Consider the following 14266-nt stretch of genomic DNA (forward strand, 5'->3'; position numbering starts at 1 on the left):
AATGGCTCATGACACTTAATACAACTAAATGTAAAAGTATGCAGGCTTCTCGCCACAGCACTAATCATTGTCCGCGTACTTACCACCTCAAGAATATTCTATTACAATCTGTTGACAGCTATAAATACCTTGGTGTTCACATTTCTTCTAATCTATCGTGGAATACGCATGTAGAATATGTAACTAACAACGCCAATCGCATGCTTGGTTATCTGCGTCGAAACTTTTTTGGTGCCCCATCGTCCCTGAAGTTAACACTTTACAAAACCTTGGTACGTTCTAAATTAGAGTACGCATGCGCCATATGGGATCCTACTCAGACAACACTCATTCAAACTCTTGAAGCCATTCAGAATCGCGGCGCACGTTTCATCTTGTCGAATTATTCACATCATTCCAGTGTCACATCTATGAAGAAAACCCTAAACTTGCCTGACCTTTTGTTGCGTCGAAAGTCATCTCGCCTCAGCCTTTTGCATAAAATATATTGTTATAACAACGAGATGAAGGATGTTTTGTTTCATCCACCTCATTACATTTCTTCAAGGACCGATTATTGCTTCAAGGTGGGGCTACCTTCTTGTCGCACAAAATTGTGTAATGACCCTTTTGTTCCTAGAACAAGTGTCGCATGGAACCACCTTCCCTCCACAATCGCCAGCATTGCTGATGACCACCAGTTCAAGATCGCTTTACAAGACGCCTTGTAATACTTCTGTTTGTTTGTTTTCTGCACGCCTTGCCATTTCTTTCCCACTCCTTTCTGTAGTGCCTTTGGGCCCTGAAAGTATCTTAAATAAATAAATAAATAAATGAATAAATAATGTTTTGTGTGTAGAAGGACACAGCGCAAAGCTTCAAGCACCTCACCTCTTAATTCCTTATGTTTATCACCTTTCACTATAACGACAAGAAAGTCAATTGCACTGTGAATTGTGTCACACCCTGGAGTTCACGGCAGTGAAGGCTAGATAGGGTAAATTACTCTCGCAGAAGCAGCAGGGGCTGAAATCGCAAAGCTTTCAGCTCGTAAGTGCTCGTGGTTGTTGGCTGGCCGGCTTCGTTAATAATATATCCAGCCTTAGGACTGGCTGGGATTTCTTCTTACGCACAATTCTATCCTAAAAGTATTTTTCTACTATGGGCCCAATTCTACTCCGTATTTCATCCGTTCTAGAGATACCTTTTCATACCTTTAGAAAGGGAAAGGCTCCCTTGAAGGACCACCTGTACGCGTTCTCTACAGACGACATTAAGCTATTTAACCGTCTTGTGTTTAAGCGAGGTTTTGGCATGTAAAACCCCATAATTTAATTTAATGCTGTGTTTAAGCGATCGCGTAACTGCGAAACTAGTGGGGAGTTCGCAAATTTTTTCTTTCGCTCAGACTCATCCTCATTGGCTGCCCACATTCTCTGTTCTCATTCACTATCGACATTGGTTCGTGCCATTTTGTAAAAAGCGCGCTTGCATACGAACACCTGTGTAAACATGGGTTCCGCGATTCGAAGGATGCCCACGAGCGAGATCTTATAATTTGATCCCAACAATAGTAACGCAAACATAGAAAAGAGTTGAACTCACAATTCCGGGACAACCTCTGCCATCTCTGCCGCCATCCTGGATGAGCCTTGAAGTGAAGTTAAGCGCGAGGCCGAAGCAGGTCACCACGAAGCGAGGCAGAAATCGGGAGATGGCCACCATGACAACTCTGGGAGGTGATAAACAATGCTTCTCACAACTGAAACCCTGACCCGTGGCTTCCCGTAATAAAAGCGGGAGTACAGAAATGAGATCAACCTGACCAGAAGTCAGCAGTGATGTTTTCACGAGCAGAAGCGCATATCGTTCGAATTATACCGTACGTTGCTGGCCGATACTTCGGTATTTCGGCCTAAGGTCGTTCTCCGGTGAGTGCACAAAGATTAGAAGACGCAAGTCACCACGACCGATAATGTCCCCCGTCGTTGGCTGATTACGCAAATGCGCAGGTAATGCAACAAAACGGAGTATTCAGGGTACCCGCAAGCATGACGCTTCGCTTGACATCCGTGAGTCAAAAAGTGGGCAAGGTTTTCCTTGCTCGCACAAAAGGCTGCGCTACGAGCGTCGAGATTGGAGGGTGGTTCTCTATGTGGTCATTCAGGCGCGGCGTAAAGAGGCGCCTCAACGTTCACGGAGTGCACCCTGTTCTGACAATTCGTGGCGATGCAGTGCCGCTTGGCCTGCGACATTGAGTACGCTTACAACGTCCGATGGGGGGCGGGGGTTTATCGGCGAGAGTTTTTATTTGTGACGCATTGATCCACCACACGTCGTCCTCGTGCTTCCCGCCGCCTCCCGGTGGAAAAACGCATCCGTGTGAGCGCCTACTGTCGAGGGCACCGGTGCTACCTATTCTGCGGTCAGGGTCACCGCTGTGTGTTGGCTGAGCTGGTGGTGGCTTTGGCCCAGTTAGCAGCTCACAACCGCAGCAGCCAATTTGGAGGACATCATATTAGTTCGCCTCACGACTTGTAATCAGTAGAAAAATAACTCATTCGTCGTACCTAAGAGGGTGCACTCCCGGCGGAATAAAATAAACGAAGAACGCCCAGGAAAAAAAGAAGGCTACAACACGAGTGATATTGCCGAGGCGTTTGTCAAAGTCTAACCTTGACGTCACTGAGCGTCCCCTGGCAGATCCCATGGTAGCTTCAGTTTGCAAATACTTAAGCGTACGTGTTGGGACGATTGGAATGTATCACATCAGGGCAACGCACTGACATTTTTGTACTTGCATTAATACAGGGAAAATGAGACGCCCGCCCAATCGAAGCGCTTGCTCCAAAGGAAACCTATCCGGGTCTTGAAAGAAAAGCTTCGCAGTGGAAGAAAAATTCGTCCTGGTCTAGGACACGAACCCGAGTCCACAGCCTTTTCGAGGCAGCCACTCTACCATCTGAGGTAACCAGGCGGCAAGCAGATGGCAGGGCGAAGTCGAACTTGTCAACAACTCGAAGCAAGGGCAAGAGTGTGACTTAATAGTTCTGTGGAAACCCGCACGGTGGAGAGTGGTAATTAAAGGTAAAATGAGACGTCCGCCCAAGCGTCCAACTACTATTCCGTCAAACTCTTGCCTTTGCTTCGAGTTGTTGACAAGTTCGACTTCGCCCTGCTATCTGCTAGTCGCCTGATTAGCTCAGATGGCAGAACGGCTGCCCCGGAAAGGCAGTGGTTTCGGGTTCGAGTCCCGGACCAGGGTTAATTTTTCACCAACTGCGAGGCTTTTCTTTCGAGGAACCTGGTAGTTTTTCTGGCCTCCTGGCTATAACTTTTGAGTCAGATGTATCGAGCTGTGACTCACAGAGACAGACGCCAGTCAGGCAAGCAGACGGCAGAAAGAGCAGGGGCCGAATTAACAGTGTTTCGGTCGTGAGAGTGTTGTAGTCATTGGCAACTGCTATTGAGTGATCAATAGCAGTTATAATCAATAGCAACCATAATAAAATGATCATATAATTGTTGAGCGGCTTCAATAATTCTACGTCTAGCACCAGGATTGGCTGAAATTTTGCCTTACGAATAATTCAAGTGCTAGGTGTTCTTGCAAATACGGGCCTACCCCTCGGGAGAGACGGAGTTTTCTACGAAATTACCGGGGATAACACGGTACGGTGATTGTTCAGCTACTACCATGGAATAATGGGTATGGGACAAGGATCTGTTTATTATTCATGCATGTGGCTTCGAGCGTATTTCTTGGTTCATTGTTGTGCAATATATTTCTAAACCCCCAAACAATCTTTTCAAAAGCCTGAAACAATTTGAGTTACGTGCATATTGTGAATTTCCGCACTTACAGCTCAATATTTTCTTGACAATGACCAATTCGGTAAGTCACAAAGCCGTTCGAAGCCAAGAAGACAAAGTTAATTTAAATTAAATTATGGGGTTTTACGTGCCAAAACCACTTTCTGATTATGAGGCACGCCGTAGTGGGGGACTCCGGAAATTTCGACCACCTGGGGTTCTTTAACGTGCACCTAAATCTAAGTACACGGGTGTTTTCGCATTTCGCCCCCATCGAAATGCGGCCGCCGTGGACGGGATTCGATCCCGCGACCTCGTGCTCAGCAGCCTAACACCATAGCCACTGAGCAACCACGGCGGGTGACAAAGTTAAGGTTGCTGCAAGGTTAATTTACATGGTTGCGAAGGCGAGGCTGAAATGTGGTTCCAAACCAACGAGAAGCGACATCAGTTATGGTCGTGCATGAGTTAATGTAACCAATTCTAGAACAAAAGCCCACCATAGCACCCATTCATTGAAATCGGGAGCAGCAACGGCGCCGCCATGTTGCCACTCTGCGCAGGCGTGTAGGGGCAGACGGCGAGATGCGATTCAGACGAGACGCGCAATCAACGGGATCCCGATTGTCCCCCAGTATGGTGGCACCTTCTAGTTCCGCCACCTGCAAACGTAGGATTTTACAAACCGTAAATATTACATGCAAATTTTATAAATACCTTTCCGATACTTCTGAGAAATATGCGGAATGAACTTTCTACGTTATCAATACGTACGTGCTACGTGCAAATACTAGATTTTGCGACATATTTTCCATATCTTTAGTGTGACAAGAATGACTCATAGTAACATGGCGGAGCCTTTGTGGCTGTCGTTTTTTTTTTTTTTCACCGAGCTTTTCCACGAGATGGAAAGAAAGAGCGAGGAGCGGAAAGGCAGAGAGGTCTTCCAGATGAGCATCTGGTTTGTTACCGCACACGGGGATAAGGGAAAGGGGGAACAGAAAAAGAGCGAAAGCGCGAGAAATGAGTATAGGTGGGATGGTGCACAAGTGGTCTGTTAAACCGGTGCGCTTCAAGTAGTGTACTGGTGCACTAATCGCTTTTTGTGCCAGGGACGGGTGTAGCCACGGCACGGGTATCTTTGACTCAGAGAACGGCCTCAGGTCCAGTCGGTTTAAAGTTGCCCTGAGAGATTTAGTACATCAAATCTAAGTGGTCGTGGTTGTGCGAGTGAAGCGCGACTACATCTCGTGGGGCAAAACACCAGTTGATAAACATTATGCATCCAATACAGCGCCAATGGATACATTTGAAAAAAGTACCGACAATGTCGTTAGAATAGGAAAAGTTGCAGTTACAGGCTGTTTGCTTCCATCTACAAATAATTATGAGTGCGAAATTGTGCAGGTTTTCGGAAATTCGCTCGTGGCGACGTATGCTGACATGTGCGGAGATTGCATTACCGTATTTACCATCATAATGGTATCAAAACTGTATTACGGGTAGCCATAAAAATATTGGCAATATAAATAGTAGTAACTTTGTAAGATTTTATCAGTAGCGTTATTTTTTACCTGCCTTTTCACTAAATAATAACTATTAGCTACGTTTGCAGTACAAGAGAAAAACTGCAGGTGGCACGCATGCCGCGTTTGTGAAGGTGAAGATGTTCTTTGTGAGTTATTTCAGTATAGTGTAGATTTTATCTTGACGCCGAAACAACAGATTTGTGGAGGGGATTACACATGCACAAAGTACCTAGGTCAAAATGGGCTCGAAGACATCGTCCTCAATCCTTGCAAAACTCTCAAGGCTCGCCGTTGTACTTCCTGCCGCTATATACTGAGGGCTATAAATACAGGTGTGCCAGAAGTGATGGATTGCGACGCGACGTTGCGGCGAATACTCTCACGCTTCCTTTGCAGTGTCCTGTGCTGCGTGAATGTAGTAAACATGATGTGATGTTAGCTGGTGCAGTAGACGACGTCGCGCAGCAAACTTTGAACGGCGAACGATTATTATTTTTGCCACCCAGAATTTGACCCCACGCGAACTGTAGATGGCGCTACTGTGTCTGCACAAGCCGTCATTGTAGGACGCAGGGGCTCTTATGGTAGGAGCGCTACCATTAGCACGTATACCTTCGTAGTTCTGTGTACATGATATTATCGTGCTGGCAGAACCACCGTGCTCACAGCTTGAGTAGACACTCAGTATTATCGCCTGTTTTTACTGCAGTTTGTCAATTTAGTGGTTTTCCCCACTAGATTTAGCGGATGTTTGCGTTGCCTAGCGGGAAAACTTGCTCTCTTGCGGGCGGCAGGTTTTTTAGCGCTCTTCATGTAAGGTTGGCATCTTTTCTGGCGGTACAAAAACTGAAATGTTCGCGAGAATACTTTTTACGTTACGTGTCGCAAATGTGCAGCTTATTCATGCCCTTTTGGAAGGCAGAGGGAGTTACTACAGTTAATACAGCTGTAGCAGATCCACAAGCCATAAGCAGTTTCACTCTTCGCCATTTTCACCGACGCGCTTCAGGGGACTTTGCCTCGTGAAGAGGCTCCGATGAAATACATCCCCGAAATCAGCGAATAATCGCTACTGCAGCCAACGCTTCGAGACTGCTTGATGGAAGTGCCAGGGGACACCAGACGAGTCAAGTGCCGCTATTGCAAGGCAGAACTTTCTGCAAAGGAAGGGGACTTAGTCGAGCACCCTGCTACGAAGAAACATTTATTACGACTGCTGAAATGTTTCGTTCCCTTAGGCCGACAATACCGCAAGTGGCACAAAATATGTCTCAGCTGCCACGCGCTGCTCAAGGAAGCCTCGCTATTTTCGTGCGCGCTAACTCTGCAGCTGTTGACTTCGGAGCACTTGAGCGCCGCACAATCAACGTTGCTGCCCCAGGGCGTTGTTCGCAAGATCCGCACCATAGAAGTCTACGGGGTCAGTGATGACACCGACCCTAGACTCAGCCACGTCAGTGAACAGATATGCAGAGAGGACGCGCGACCATACCAAGATGAAACAGAAGACATTTTTCGGTAATTTTAATCATTACCCGGTAGTTCAACCTGTTTTCCGGCCAGTGATTCTAAAGATCTTAGCTTCGTTTCTCGATGCGTATCCGCCACTTCACAGTCGCACAAAAAGGCGCTAATTCCGCCACTTCATAGTCGTTCAAAGAAGTGATAATTTATATATTTTATTCTATTATGGAAGAAATTAAACAGACTTTAGTATCCAGTGTAACTTTTTTCAACCGTGTTTCACGCATATGCAATAAAAGATATTTTAAACGTTATTTTGGTTGTTGCCTGTATTTATCGGATTTTCTTGTGGATTTTATGTGAAAAAAAGAAGGCCGATGCCTTCGACAGAACTCGCTGTCCTTAGTGAGAGCAACGTTTTTTTTTTTTTTTACTGCAGTCGCTCCATCCAAAGCAGCCTTTAGTCACATGCACGAAGTACAGCGCACATATAGCTAATAGGCTTATAATAGCCAGCTGTACGGTGGCCGTAGATATGCCAATGACCAGCTCTACTTTCTACAGAATTGTGCAATCAAACAACAAACAGTACCGATAAATATTCTCACTACGAGAAATATTCGTCTTCAAGCATATAATCATTTCAATAACGCGAAGCTTTCTATCCTTGAGGGAGAGGTTGCTCGGTCCGCTTTCCGCCATGTAAAGTGGTCTGTTCCAGCAAAATAACCTGCAGACACGTAGGTCACGGGGAGGAGTTACTGCGTAACACGCCACTTTCTTCTCTGATGCATGACAGGCTTTTTCTTGCTTCATGCTTTAGGTGGTTTACAGAAAATGGTACTCTAAGGAATACGGAATTTTAGCGGGTTTCAAAGGAATTTGCGCCGTCCTTGATAATCATTATCGCTGGTTTTTTACCGGAACAATTTCGTTCCAGTCGCTGTGTATGAAACAGCCTGCACAAGCAACTTTGCGAAAAGAGCGGACTAAACTACAAGCCTGTAGTAAGCGAAACTGGTCACTCCGAATCATGGTAGATGTCTTGGTATACTGTCAACCTTCATAACAGACAGGAGATAACGGCTCTTTAGACTGGCCCATGACCGAGGCTGCAGGGTCGATCCCCATGTGCTTAAAATTCACCTTGCCGAAAGCAAACCCCATGGAAACTGATTAGAACATGGTAACGACTTTATAACATAACCTGTTCTAGCCTAACCTACCCAAACCTAACTTACTCTGAAAAGCTTTGCCAACTATTGGGACTGACCTGGGACTAGCCCTACTTTGATTCACATCCTTCTGCTTCGTCTCGCATTTGACCTTGCGGACAGCACGCATAAGATTTGTTTAGTTATTTATTTATTAATCTTTCTATTTATTTATTTATTTATTTATTTATTTACTTACTTACTTATTTGTGATTCCTGACACGGGATTTATATATACACACTGCTGGAAAGGGCGAAAGAAGGCTCACAAGAGAGATAAGAAAAGCTCGCGAAATGGTGTGCTACCGCCCTTATGCTTCAGTGTACCCTCCTTCTGTCAACAAAAGGGCTATAAATTTTGAACGTTGCTCGTGCACACCATACTAATTAGACAAAAGGAATAATCTTTTCTTTAAAGGTTTCTTGCTCTTGTAGGACATTTTCAATAGTTTAAAATTTTGGATTCAAACTGAAGTCGTTCGGCCTGTGGTGTGGAATTGATGTTTGCCAGAGCAAAAGCTAGACTCTTCCGGTTCCTGCTCGCATAGGTTGGGTGGTGGTGATAAACTTTATTGAAAGGGGGAAGGGTAAAGAGGGACGTGGCTGAGCGTTAGGGCTCAAGTAAGGCCCTGGGCCTGCTTGGCCTTTTCCGCCCAGTCCACCAGTTCCAATTGTCGGTCGACGTCCCCGGAACTGAGCCAGGCTGTCCAGTCAGTCTCGCTGCTGACGGGGGGATGAGAGAACGGGAGCGAGGTGCATTCCCACATTATGTGTGTGAGTGTTCCTGTTTCTGAACAGAGCCTACATTTGTCGCTTTCCCTGCCCCCTGTGATTTTGTTAATGTATTTTGGGTGTGGGTATGTATTTGTCTGAAGTCGCCGAAACGCGACCGCTTGCGTTTTGTCGAGTTGCTTGGCCGGTGGTGGGAGCGCGCGACGTCTCAAGCGATTCCGATGGGCTATTTCATAATAAGTCTCACAGGGTTCCTCGTGTGTCTCCTCCTCATTCACGCCGTCCGCATCCGCGGACGAGGCTCGACGCGCGAGATCTCGAGCCAAACTGTGAGCCGACGCGTTGCCGGGCACAGCCGCGTGAGCGGGGGTCCACACGAGGGTTTTCAAGCCGCTTAGGGGGCGTCGTGTGAGGACATGGTACGCCTGTTTGCAAATTCTACCACGGACGAAATTGCCGATGGCCTGCTTGCAGTCACTGATGACGGTATTTGCGTCCGCATGCATGGCCATGGCAATCGCGGTTTCCTCCGCTTCCACCACTCGGCCAGCCGTGATTGTTGTATGTTCTAGCAGTCCTCCATTGTGATCAGCTACCACCGCAGTCATGAGGTCGCCGCGAGGGTGTCTGGCTGCGTCTGTGTAGACCACTCCATCTTGCGAGCTATAGCGTCGCCAAATGGCTTCACTAGGGCCTGCCGACGGCCCTGATGGAACTCGGGGTCCATGTTGCGGGATAGAGGTGGGGCATAAATATGCCCCCTCACCTTTCGCGGAATCGTAACGTACTCTGTAATTTCGGGGATAGCCTCGAGACTGAGCTTCCGGAGGACTGTGCGGCCAGCCGGGGTTAGCGAGAGACGACGGACTTGGGCTGTGTGGTGAGCGTCTAAGAGCTCCTCGATCGTGTTATGCATGCCTAAGGCCTCTAGCCTTGCGGTGGCCGCGTGGTCCGGAAGGCCCAAGGCTGCCTTTGTGCTTCGTCGAATCATGGTGTTTAATTTGGCTAAATCTGTGACTGCGAGTTTGACATATGGTGTCGAGTACATGGTTCTGCTGGTTATGTATGCCTGCACAAGTCGAAGCAGATCGCCCTCGCCCATGCCGTGGTGCTGATTAGCCACCCGGCGAATGAGCTGTAGAGTGTAGTTGGTCGCCCTCTGGAGTTTCTTTAACATGAGCCCGCAGCGCAGCGTGTTCTGAAAGTCTAGCCCCAATATTTTGATACTGGGGCGCTCCGGGATGGTAAGTTCTCCGACTTTAAGCTCAAGGAAGCGGCTTCTCCGTGGTAATCCCCTGGGACAGCTACTCCTGCTGGGCTTGATCAGGAGGTATTCGGATTTTTCCGATGAGCACGTCAGGCCCCTTGACTCCGCATAAGCTTGTACGACGTCGATGCCGCGTTGCATGATCTCTTGAAGAGCTTGTGCATCATCCGCCGCTGCCCATAACGTCACGTCGTCAGCGTAAAGGCTGTGGTGAAGCCCAGGGATAGAGCACAGCAGTTCCGGGAGCCCGCGCATCGCCGCGTTAAAGAGAAAAGGGGAGATGACTGATCCCTGTGGCGTGCCTCGGCTCCCCAGCTCTATAAATTCAGTTTCATGTTCGCCGACTTTGATCCGGCACTTCCGGTCGGTGAGAAAGTCTCGGACGTATTGGTACGCTCGGTTTCCGACACCCAGTTGGGTCAGGCCCTCGAGCACCGCTGCGTGGGCGACATTGTCGAAGGCCTTCTTCAGGTCGAGGCCCAGGAGGCACCGGAATCGGCGAGCGTCCGCCGGACTTTCGGGTTGCATCACCTGCCTTTTTACCTGAAGGAGCACATCTTGGGAGGACAGGTGTGGCCTGAAACCAAGCATAGAGTGGGGTAACTCGTCCCCATCTTCTACGTGTTCATTGAGACGGTCTAGGACCACGTGCTCCATTAGTTTGCCGACGCCTGATGTCAGTGAAATCGGCCTGAGGTTGTCCGCATTGAGTGGTTTGCCTGGTTTTGGTATAAAGACGATCGTTGACGTCTTCCACTCTTCCGGGATGGCGCCCGTCTTCCTGCATTCGTTCATGAACTCTGTGAGCTGCTCCATTGCGGCCTCGTCCAGGTTGCGTAGCATCTTGTTGGTAACGCGGTCCGAACCCGGCGCCGAGTTCGTCCGCAGCTTGTAGGCGGCTGCCAACACCTCAGCGAACGTAATGTCTTCGTCTATGTGCGCGTTCGGCCGGCCCTGGTAGGCCGCAGGTAACGGTGTCTTGAGTTGCGGGCCGATGTACTTGTCTCGCATCTCTGCCAGGAACGTCCCCGGGTCCTGAGCATGCCTGTGGATTAACTTGGACATGTTTCTTCTGCCTTCGATCCTGGTGGTGTCCGGATCCAGGAGGTGGCGTAGGAGGTGCCACGTCCGGGCTGAGCTGAGGCGTCCCCTCATGCGATCACATATTTGGTACCATTGCTGCCGGGTGACCTCGGTCGCGTGATCGGAGATCTCTGCGTCGAGTCGAGTGATTCTTTCTTTTAGGGCTTGGTTATCTTTCCCCTGCTGTTGCCAACGCCGGAGCATGCTCGATCTTGCCTGCCACATGTGGAGCAGCCTGCTGTCGACGTTGGTGGTTTCCGGGGCGTCCTCCGGGTCAAGATGCTCCGTATGCTCTTCCACGTCGGCCAGGAGTTGGCTCGTCCAGGATGAGATATTGGCGATGGACCCCTCATTGGCTCGCATTCTTCTGGACTCGCGGAATTTGTCCCAGTTAGTAACCGAGAAGCGATGCTTCCGCCGACGCTTGCCGCGTGCATAGATTTCCGTGTGAAGGATGCAGTGGTCGCTTCCCAGAGTTTCGCCGGTGTTCGTCCATGCGTAGTCTTGCGAGTGGACGACGAACGTCAGGTCAGGGTTAGTGTCTACCTGACCTCGGCTGCCGATTCTGGTGCGGGTGGTAGTATCGTTGATTAGCGTGAGACCCAGCTCTTGCGCGGCTTCTGCTAGATGTCTACCCTTGCGGGTGTCGCCCAGGTATCCCCACAGAGTATGACCGGCGTTGAAGTCCCCAACGATGAGCAGGGGGCAGTCGCGGCTGACTTTGAGGGCCGAGCGAAAAATCGCATCGAGCTTCGGGTCTGCATGCGGGGCGACGTATACGTTGAGGATGAATAGGCTGGGATCTGACGTGCTCGTTGGGATGATCTCCACGAACACATGGGGGATGCCCGAGGGGGGAGAAGTTTCGATGTCGTGGATCGCCGTCACCTGCTCTCGGCGAACGAGCGTAGCGACTTTCTTGGAGTTGTTACGGCAATGGAAAGCCCGGTAAGAGAAGAGGCCGGCTTCCATGTTGACTTCTTGTAGCGCTATGATATCAGGTTTGTATGATTCTTGCTGTGCCGTGTTATTAACATGCTGGTGAAGGTTGGCCTTCTTCTTTTTGAATCCGCGGCAGTTCCACTGCCAAACGTGATAGGTGCTATTGGTTGTTACAGCCATGTTGATTGTTGGGGAGTGTGTGGACGGCCAGGTCCAGGCGGGATGGGCGGAGGACCGCCGCTGCGCTGCCGGGTGCCACCTGAGGAACGACCGCGGGGTGAGGGAGAGTCTGCTCCGGCTGGACGGGCGCTAATTTTGGGATGTATTGTGCGATTTGTGCGACCTGTGCGGCTAGCGTGTTGTGGTTCTGTTCGAGTGCCGTCATGCGGTTCTCTAACTGCTGGAAGCGTTCAAAAATCGCAGGAAGGATGGCGTCCATGGCCGCCTTGACCGCGCGTTCAACGTGTTGCTCTACGCGTTTCATTAGGTCTGCGTCCTCAATTGGGGCTGTAGTGGGAGTCCAGTGAATGAGGCTGGCTTTTCGTTTGTTCGGTGGACCCTGGGAGTCCATATCGGACTCTTCACTTTCGGTAGTTGTTGGTATGCTAATAGGCACCGAAGTCGGTGAGGGAACTGATAGGGCGCTAGTTGCCATGCTAGGGTGTCGGTCCCTGTCCACTGGTTGTGGGAAGCAACCCCTCTCGTAGGCGCGGATCTTTGTATCCTGTTGTGCGATCTTTGTCTGCATGTTTTGGATGGTTTGCTGTAGACTCTTAACTGTGTCAAGTGTAACTATTTCGGGATGCACCTCGCTCCCCCTCCCTGCCACTATGCTGGCCCAGTTTCTTTGGGACGTCACCTGTGATTGGGCTCCTTGTTGGTTTCGTTGCTGATGCTGCTGTTGGCCCCGGCCTCCACGGTTGGCTTGGCTCCCCGGCTGCTGCCTCGGGGCGCTCCGCGATCTCGACCGGCCGCAGCAGCTCCGGCTCCGACCTCGGCTCCGGCTCCGACCCCGGCTGCTTGACCGACGTCTTCCGGCCGTGGTGCCGCCGTCACCGGTCGACTCCCCGTCCGCGAAGGGGACTGACGACGAGCGCCTCTCCCTAGACCGGCTGCGGTGGTCGTCACCCCGTGGCTGCGGTGGATGAAGCTGCTCTTCCCGCTCTCGAGCCTGCCGATCGCGGCGCTGGCGTCGGCGCTGGCGGATGATGAAAGGGGTCTCAAACTTCTTCCGGCACTCCCGGCTTCCCGTGACGTGGCTCTTGCCGCACAATAGACAATGTGGCGTGCACTCGTGCCCGTCGGTCGTGTCGGGTGCTCCGCATTCTCTACACTTCTTGGTCGTGCCTCGATTCGGACAGACGTCTTCTCGATGCCCGGTCTGGTAGCAAATCAAGCAGGCTTGTACTCTGCGCCGAAAAAAATTGCATCGGTGCCATGCCCCGCCGTACATGACGTAATGAGGAACTTCCTGTCTCCTGAAGACCAGCAGGACGGCTTCGGACTCGCCTAGACGGCGGAACCCCACTATGTCGGGATTCATGCCGCTCTCGGACAGATACTCCTGAATTTGCTGTTGGGTGTGGTGCGGAGGAATTTGGCGAATAATGCCCTTCCCTTGATCTTCAGTTGGGAAGTAAGCATTATTCGGATAGGTTTGACTTCCCACCTTTAGCGTCGATAGCTTCGCGTAACTGTCGGCTCGGTCCCCATCCTCGGTACCCACGACAACGAAGTTGCCGACAGCGTCCAAACGTACCATGTCCTTGCCGCAAGCTTGCTTTGACAGTCCCGTGGAAACACACAATGCCTCCATGACGGCTGATGGGCGTTGTCCGGACACATTAAAACCACCGCTGATTCGCAACACCACTTTGAAGTAGTGCGGAGGGATAGGGGGCTCCCTCGGGTGCTTGGGACGTCGCGCCGGGTTAGGCCTAACAACGACTCCGGCCGTGCTCGCCTTCTCGCGGGGCGAACTTGTCGCCGACGTGCATTGGGTACGTTTGTCGCGCTGCAGCGTGCGCCATCCTTTATCTGCGAGGTCTTCGGGGGTGATGGGCGTCCCATCCACGACGACTTCCATGTTGGCGTGGCGTCGTGGGCCGGTCCGGCCCCGACCACTTCAGACAGGAGCTATGCCTAACGGCGGTTTTCAGGCGAGAAAGCGGTCAAAATTCGACGTACCGAGGTGGGAGTGGTGTCTGTCGATGCCGCTTGACTTGTTGAACGTGAGGATGCAA

The sequence above is a fragment of the Dermacentor albipictus genome, chromosome 5 (assembly GCF_038994185.2).
Source record: "Dermacentor albipictus isolate Rhodes 1998 colony chromosome 5, USDA_Dalb.pri_finalv2, whole genome shotgun sequence".
Taxonomy (NCBI): Eukaryota; Metazoa; Arthropoda; class Arachnida; order Ixodida; family Ixodidae; genus Dermacentor; species Dermacentor albipictus.